The sequence below is a fragment of the Lampris incognitus genome, chromosome 13 (genome assembly GCF_029633865.1).
Source record: "Lampris incognitus isolate fLamInc1 chromosome 13, fLamInc1.hap2, whole genome shotgun sequence".
Taxonomy (NCBI): domain Eukaryota; kingdom Metazoa; phylum Chordata; class Actinopteri; order Lampriformes; family Lampridae; genus Lampris; species Lampris incognitus.
Genome location: NC_079223.1, coordinates 2,851,206 through 2,860,746, shown reverse-complemented (window position 1 = coordinate 2,860,746; position 9,541 = coordinate 2,851,206). Strand labels below are relative to the sequence as shown.

Sequence of the window (9,541 nt, the reverse complement as noted above, 5' to 3'; positions counted from 1 at the left end):
TGCATGTCTTTTTGATGGTGGGAGGGAACCCACGCAGACACGGGACCACATGCAAACTCCACACAGAGAGGAGCTGGGACGGCCGGGGGTTCGAACCCACGACCTTCTTGCTGGGAGGCAACAGTGCTGACCACTGGGCCACGTGCTGCTCTTGATGTGTGAAATATGATGTTAACATGACAGAGAATATTTCAGTTTTGGGACAGTCCATGTGTACTTCTGGACAGGTCAAATATGTCTCAGGACACTTTGGGGACGATAGTGGGACATGTTTGGAGGCTAAATCCTGCTAAGAAATCTGTTGTTGAGGACATCAGTCAAATGAAGTAAATGTTAGTGTGAAACCTTTTAGCTCAGCATCATATTGAGTGTTATCAGAATATGAAGCAAGTTCTTCATATGTGTTGTAAACCTACATCTGGACTTGTTCCTTCTTGTCCTCCCTCCTCCTCCTCCTCCTCACCTCCACCTGACGTCATGGATTCTATGGAAGATAAACACCTGTAAAGAGTTTTACTGTCAACTCACACACACACACACACACACACACACACACACACACACACACACACACACACACACACACACACACACACACACACACACACACACACACACACACATTATTCTACAAATTCTTAGTAAGACTGGACAACAAATAGTTTCAGACATTTTGCTGCCTGAAAAAGTGAGAGATGACGATAGACAACGTCAAGCTGAACACAACATAATCTCAGATGTGCTGGATCACGGAGGAAGTTGGGGAAACATTCAAACAGCTTTTCTTGAATGTGACATGTTTAATCTCATAATGATGCTGAGACACTGTGTCAGTTCAGCGGAGCTTAAATTGTGTTGCAGATGGTGTTGGTTTGTCCTCAGCATCTGGTGCCTCTCGTGTCAGTGTCCAGCAACAGTCAGCCGACAGTGATGCATCCAGTTGCCCTGACACCTCTTTTCTATGGTGGCAATGTCCTGGTGAAACCTTTCACTGTCTTCCTCACTGACTGCACCAAGACCAGCAGGGAAGAAGTCCAAGTGTGATGCAGAACAGGAGTTTTCCGTGTCACGTGGCTCTTCATGGCTTTGTGTGCTTTAGGCTTGTTGTCCAGCAGCTCAGTGTAGTTTGGTGCTCTGTGACCAAGAACATTGGAGAATCATCATTCTCTGAACTCTGGTTCTCTTCCAGACAGTTTTAAGCACGCCATTGTTCACCCATTACTAATGAAACCTAATTTGGACCCCCTGTCCTTAATTAACTGCAGACTAATCTCCAAATTCTCTTCTTATCTAAGGCTGTGGAGAAAGTCATTTCATCTCAGTTGGTATTTTTCATGTACACTTAATGGCGTTGTTAACAGTTTCCACTCTGGTTTTAGAGCACTTCATTGTACTGAGACAGCTCTAGTTAAGGTCACAAACGACCAAAACCCCAAAACACTCTGCACCAGAAGTTGGTCCACCCCAAGGATCGAGTCCCCCGGCACAAACAGAGCAAAATAGTGTAGCAGTTAAGTGGCAGGAGGATTGTCGTGACTTGTCATCGTTATTGGTGTCTCTCATGTCCGAGGATCCATGCCAAGAGATTAAGGTGTGTGACTGTCCAAGAGGATGGCACAACACAGGAGAGCTAACATGTCAGACCAGGACTCCACACTCTACACCATCTACAGACCAGGACTCCACAGTCTACACCATCTACAGACCAGGACTCCACAGTCTACACCATCTGCAGGCCAGGACTCCACAGTCTACACCATCTACAGACCTGGACTCCACAGTCTACACCATCTACAGGCCAGGACTCCACAGTCTACACCATCTACAGACCAGGACTCCACAGTCTACACCATCTGCAGGCCAGGACTCCACAGTCTACACCATCTACAGACCTGGACTCCACAGTCTACACCATCTACAGGCCAGGACTCCACAGTCTACACCATCTACAGGCCAGGACTCCACAGTCTACACCATATACAGGCTAGGACTCCACAGTCTACACCATCTACAGGCCAGGACTCCACACTCTACACCATCTACAGACCCGGACTCCACAGTCTACACCATCTACAAGCCAGGACTCCACAGTCTACACCATCTACAAGCCAGGACTCCACACTCTACACCCTCCGCAGACCAGGACTCCACACTCTACACCATCTGCAGACCAGGACTCCACAGTCTACACCATCTACAGGCCAGGACTCCACACTCTACACCATCTACAGACCAGGACTCCACAGTCTACACCATCTACAAGCCAGGACTCCACAGTCTACACCATCTACAAGCCAGGACTCCACAGTCTACACCATCTACAAGCCAGGACTCCACACTCTACACCATCTGCAGACCAGGACTCCACACTCTACACCATCTGCAGACCAGGACACCACAGTCTACACCATCTGCAGACCAGGACACCACAGTCTACACCATCCGCAGGCCAGGACTCCACAGTCTACACCATCTACAGACCAGGACTCCACACTCTACACCATCTGCAGACCAGGACTCCACAGTCTACACCATCTGCAGTTCAGTGGCCACTCTTTCAAGGTTGAGGATGTGCACATCCTTGATAGGGAGGAACTTTGGTTTAAACGGGGAGTGAAAGAGGCCATCCATGTGAAGAGGGAACAACCATCTCTGAACCGGTGGGGGGGGGGGCTAAAAGTACATCAGTCGCCAAAAATAAAATAAATAAATGAGTGTTGTGTCCAGATGAACTGATTAGAATCTCTGTGATTTCCTTACCTGCATTATTTAGCTTGTCCTTTTTGAAACATCAGTCAGATGAACATAATCTGAGTGTGAAACCCCTTTTGGCTGAGGTGTCATGTTGTGTGTTATCAGGAATATGAGACACCTTCTTCATTTGTCCTTTTAAACTTCACCATGACTTGTTCCCTCTTGTCCTCCCTCCTCCTCCTCACTTCCACCTGATGACATAGAGTCTATGGAAGATAAACACCTGTACAGAGCTTTACACACACACACACACACACACACACACACACACACACACACACACACACACACACACACACACACACACACACACACACACACACACACACACACACACACACAGAGATCCTCTTTAAATTGATTTGGGCATATGTGTGTGTCCCATATGAGCACCACACAAAAAAGCTGATGGAGTTTGGGGGACCGAACAGAATGACCTTAGACTTCTCATTAAATGTAAGAAAATTTTGAGACATCCAAGGTTTAACATCAGACAGGCAAGTTGAGAGATTTGCTAGGCTGCTGTGGGTTTTAGTGACATATACGTATAATTGAATGTTGTCAGCACAATATGGTAAAACTCATCATGATTTTGAATAACTAGGCCACAAGGCAGCATGTATAGAGTAAATAGAAGTGGGCTGAAAACTGAGCCTTGAGGAACACCACAACTCAACTGAGCCATCAGGAAAGTGGTGTTACCCAGAACAACAGAAAAAGTTCTCTTGGAGAGGTATGACCTTAATAACCCAGGAGCCAAGCCCTTGATGCCTACACAGGTCTCCAAGCGATGTAAGAGGATATTGTGATCGACTGTGTCAAAGGCAGCACGTTAAGTCTAAAAGAACACAATTCAAGCAGTCACCTCTGTCTACAGTCAGCAGTAAGGCATTAGTAACCTTAACTAGAGCTCTCTCGGTACCAGGAAGTGTTTTAAAACCAGACTGGGAACTGTAAAACATAAAACTATTATTATTCATAAAAAATACTACTTGAAATGAAATAACTTTTTCCAAAACCTTGGGTAAAAAAGACAAGTTGGAGATTGGCCTGTAGTTACTTTAGGATAGGGGATCAAAATTAGGTTTCTTTAGCAATGGGTGAACAATTGCATGCTTTAAACTGTCTGCAAAATACCACAGGCCAGAGAATTAGTACAAATTTGTAGAATAACGGGGCTGTTAACAGTGGAAAATACTTCCTCGAGCAGCTTAGTGGGGATTATGTCTAAGATGCAGGAAGAGGAGTTCATATTGGAGACTGGATTCTAACACTGTATATACACACATATAACTGTATACACATAAGCAAAGAAAATATAATCCAGAATAGTGTTTTAATCAGTATGTTGAAAATAAATGGAATTTGAAGATGTTCTACTTTCTTTCAGTTCCAAGTCATTAAAGAAAACACTGCAAATACACTTTAATGAAACCTCACGATTTTATTTATATTGATACCATGAACATTACAAATAACATTGGTTTTCTGTGCTGATTACAAATGTTTTTTATTTCTTCGTTGCAGGATATTACTTGGTGAACTGATGTCCTTCGTGGTGTAGAGCCCTTGTCTAGAAAGAAGGAAAGACAGAGAGAAGGTAGATTGGATTAAGAATGTTTCAGAAGATGAGAACACCCCTTCATAACACATGCACATACAACACACCTGCAGGCGTACACCTGCACACTACTAAAACTGTGTCCAATATAAATGACCCAACTCAGCTACACTCCAACCTGCCTACCTGCTACTGCTGCACATTGAAAGAGTTTCCGGAGGCAATGGACCCGGAGTTACAAGAAACATCCAGATTAGTGGCGTTTCCAATACTTGTCTGGTGTCCTCTTCCTCCTGTTAAGGAAATGAGAGGGAGACAGACGCAGTGAAGGACAGACACAAAGACAAGGTGAGTGAGGGAGGTGAAAACTATCCAGTCCTACTGTATTTATATGTGTGTTGTACAGGTGACCAACAAGAGGTGGGGCTGCCCCTTTCTGGAACCTTCCAGCTCACTGTGAGAAACACAACTCACCACCGACAGTATAACAGTTCCCTGAACCGATGGATCCTGAGTTGTTTCCAGAAACACAAAGGTCAGAGTTGTTGCCCACAGAGGAACCACAACCACCATCTCCTGAGAGAGGGGAGATGAGAGAGAGCAATATAGAGATGGAGGACCAAAGAAAGAACAGGAGAGAGAGGAAGAAGGAGAGACAAACATGTCCTGAAACTTTCACAGCCATCTGAGAGGAACACACACAGAATGAGAGGCAGGTAAACTCTAGGAAACACAAACATAAACCTAGACTACTGCTGCTACTACTAATACTACTACTGCTACTGCTACTAATACTACTACTAATAATAATACTACTACTGCTACTGCTACTACTAATACTGCTACTGCTACTACTAATACTGCTACTACTAATACTACTGCTACTACTGCTACTAATACTACTACTAATAATAATATTACTACTACTGCTACTGCTACTACTACTACTGCTACTACTAATACTGCTACTGCTACTACTAATACTGCTACTACTAATAATAATACTACTACTGCTACTGCTACTACTACTACTGCTACTGCTACTACTACTACTGCTACTGCTACTACTAATACTAATACTACTAACACTAATACTACTACTGCTACTGCTACTAATACTACTACTAATAATAATACTACTACTGCTACTGCTACTACTACTACTGCTACTGCTACTACTAATACTGCTACTGCTACTACTACTGCTACTACTGCTACTGCTACTGCTGCTACTACTACTACTACTACTAATACTTCTGCTACTACTACTACTACTACTGCTACTGCTACTACTACTGCTAATGCTACGGCTACTACTACTGCTACTACTACTACTGCTACTACTACTACTACTACTACTGCTACTGCTACTACTACTACGGCTCCTTTCGGCTGCTCCCTTTAGGGGGCGCCACAGCGGATCATCCGTTTCCATCTCTTCCTGTCCTCTGCATCTTCCTCTGTCACACCAGCCACCTGCATGTCCTCCCTCACCACCTCCATAAACCTCCTCCCATAAACTCATCCACCTTCATCACCTCCACTCCTTGCATCCTCACCATTCCTCTGTCCTCCCTCTCATTCACGCATATGTATTCCGTCTTGCTCCTGCTGACTTTCATTGCTCTTCTCTCCAGTGCATACCTCCACCTCTCCAGGCTCTCCTCCACCTGCACCCTACTCTCACTACAGATCACAATGTCATCAGCAAACATCATCGTCCACGGAGACTCCTGCCTGATCTCATCCATCAACCTGTCCATCACCACTGCAAACTAGAAAGGGCTCAAAGCCGATCCTTGATGTAGTCCCACCTCCACCTTGACCCCATCCGTCATTCCAACCACCACCTCACTACTGCCACACTGCCCTCATACATATCCTGCACCACTCCTACATACTTCTCTGCAACTCCCGACTTCCTCCTACAATACCACACCTCCTCTCTCGGCACATAAATCTAAGATAAATCTAAAGAAACATAAATCTAGACTAAAGAAGGGAAACATCTAGAGGTCATTTCAGCAAACACACAGACAAATGAAAGTATGCAGCACATGTAAAGGTGTAGCTCTCACCTTGGACTGAGAAGTTATTCCCAGAACCAATCTGTCCTGAGTTGTTAGCAATGTTAAAGCCACTGTTGTTGCCAATCTGGTCTGCCATCGCTGCTGCAACACAAGCACACGGTGAGTTCAATGCAACTGTTCTAGAACTGAGCACCCACTCTGGACTTGAGGACATCTGCTGCACAACATCTGGTCAAGCTGCTGGGGCTTTCACCACCACACATAGTGTGTGTGTGTGTGTGTGTGTGTGTGTGTGTGTGTGTGTGTGTGTGTGTGTGTGTGTGTGTGTGTGTGTGTGTGTGTGTGTGTGTGTGTGTGTGATAGAATACATGTAATAGTGAAGTAAGCCTAACAAATGGGATGAATCCAGATAGAATAACAGACGGAGCAGATACAGACACACACTTCCTCTCTTTCTCTTACCGGAGGTTTGAGCTCGTTGTCCTGTGATGTGAAGTGAGCTTGTTGCTTTCAGCTGCACATGTGAGGAGGAGGAGGAGGAGGAGGAGAGACAACTCTCTGCTTTTAAACCCTCCTGCTGGGGTGTGGCTGTGCCAGACTCCTTACTGTAGTTGACAGGTGTTTTTCTAGTTCAGCAGGTCCCACTCTCTTCCACAGAATCTTCATGTCTTCAGAGGAACTGGAGAGGAGGAGGAGGAGGAGGAGGAGGAGGAGGGGAGGGGGGGCATGTCGCTCATCAATAATGTCTTGATTTGGTTTTTCTTTCCAGTGGTACAGTATCAGCTGGCAGTGAAACATGACAACACAACTTGTGGTGACGTGGTTGTGTTTAGAGGAAGAAGACACTTCCTGTGTCTTTGTCTTCTTACAGTGAGTGTGTTGTCTGCATGTATCCATCCTGTTGTGTAGCAGCAGTGGCAGCTGCAGCACCCGGGGACCAGCCCCACTTCTGATTTCCACTGCCTTGCTCAGGGACACAGGCAGGAGTATTAACCCTAACATGCATGTCTTTTTGATGGTGGGAGGGAACCCACGCAGACACGGGACCACATGCAAACTCCACACAGAGAGGAGCTGGGACGGCCGGGGGTTCGAACCCACGACCTTCTTGCTGGGAGGCAACAGTGCTGACCACTGGGCCACGTGCTGCTCTTGATGTGTGAAATATGATGTTAACATGACAGAGAATATTTCAGTTTTGGGACAGTCCATGTGTACTTCTGGACAGGTCAAATATGTCTCAGGACACTTTGGGGACGATAGTGGGACATGTTTGGAGGCTAAATCCTGCTAAGAAATCTGTTGTTGAGGACATCAGTCAAATGAAGTAAATGTTAGTGTGAAACCTTTTAGCTCAGCATCATATTGAGTGTTATCAGAATATGAAGCAAGTTCTTCATATGTGTTGTAAACCTACATCTGGACTTGTTCCTTCTTGTCCTCCCTCCTCCTCCTCCTCCTCACCTCCACCTGACGTCATGGATTCTATGGAAGATAAACACCTGTAAAGAGTTTTACTGTCAACTCACACACACACACACACACACACACACACTCACACACACACACACACACACACACACACACACACACACACACACACACACACACACACACACACACACACACACACACACACACATTATTCTACAAATTCTTAGTAACACTGGACAACAAATAGTTTCAGACATTTTGCTGCCTGAAAAAGTGAGAGATGACGATAGACAACGTCAAGCTGAACACAAAATAATCTCAGATGTGCTGGATCACGGAGGAAGTTGGGGAAACATTCAAACAGCTTTTCTTGAATGTGACATGTTTAATCTCATAATGATGCTGAGACACTGTGTTAGTTCAGCGGAGCTTAAATTGTGTTGCAGATGGTGTTGGTTTGTCCTCAGCATCTGGTGCCTCTCGTGTCAGTGTCCAGCAACAGTCAGCCGACAGTGATGCATCCAGTTGCCCTGGCACCTCTTTTCTATGGTGGCAATGTCCTGGTGAAACCTTTCACTGTCTTCCTCACTGACTGCACCAAGACCAGCAGGGAAGAAGTCCAAGTGTGATGCAGAACAGGAGTTTTCCGTGTCACGTGGCTCTTCATGGCTTTGTGTGCTTTAGGCTTGTTGTCCAGCAGCTCAGTGTAGTTTGGTGCTCTGTGACCAAGAACATTGGAGAATCATCATTCTCTGAACTCTGGTTCTCTTCCAGACAATTTTAAGCACGCCATTGTTCACCCATTACTAATGAAACCTAATTTGGACCCCCTGTCCTTAATTAACTGCAGACTAATCTCCAAATTGTCTTCTTATCTAAGGCTGTGGAGAAAGTCATTTCATCTCAGTTGGTATTTTTCATGAACACCTAATGGCGTTGTTAACAGTTTCCACTCTGGTTTTAGAGCACTTCATTGTACTGAGACAGCTCTAGTTAAGGTCACAAACGACCAAAACCCCAAAACACTCTGCACCAGAAGTTGGTCCACCCCAAGGATCGAGTCCCCCGGCACAAACAGAGCAAAATAGTGTAGCAGTTAAGTGGCAGGAGGATTGCCGTGACTTGTCATCGTTATTGGTGTCTCTCATGTCCGAGGATCCATGCCAAGAGATTAAGGTGTGTGACTGTCCAAGAGGATGGCACAACACAGGAGAGCTAACATGTCAGACCAGGACTCCACAGTCTACACCGTCTGCAGACCAGGACTCAACAGTCTACACCATCTACAGACCAGGACACCACACTCTACACCATCTGCAGACCAGGACTCCACAGTCTACACCATCTACAGACCAGGACTCAACAGTCTACACCATCTACAGACCCGGACTCCACAGTCTACATCATCTGCAGACCAGGACTCCCCAGTCTACACCATCTACAGACCAGGACTCCACAGTCTACACCATCTACAGACCAGGACTCCACAGTCTACACCATCTGCAGGCCAGGACTCCACAGTCTACACCATCTACAGACCTGGACTCCACAGTCTACACCATCTACAGGCCAGGACTCCACAGTCTACACCATCTACAGACCAGGACTCCACAGTCTACACCATCTGCAGGCCAGGACTCCACAGTCTACACCATCTACAGACTTGGACTCCACAGTCTACACCATCTACAGGCCAGGACTCCTCAGTCTACACCATCTACAGGCCAGGACTCCACAGTCTACACCATATACAGGCTAGGAC

At 45.8% G+C, this 9,541-nt stretch overlaps 1 long non-coding RNA gene across 1 annotated transcript; it reads right to left on the bottom strand.

Moving 5' to 3' along the window:
- Nucleotides 1-4,562: 4,562 nt before the first annotated feature.
- Nucleotides 4,563-6,449, bottom strand: LOC130122430 (uncharacterized). Its single transcript, XR_008811238.1, has 3 exons — nt 6,394-6,449; nt 4,790-4,891; nt 4,563-4,608 (listed from the first exon to the last, which is right to left on the bottom strand). It is a non-coding gene; the product is annotated as an uncharacterized LOC130122430 (long non-coding RNA).
- Between the last annotated feature and the right edge of the window lie 3,092 nt (nt 6,450-9,541).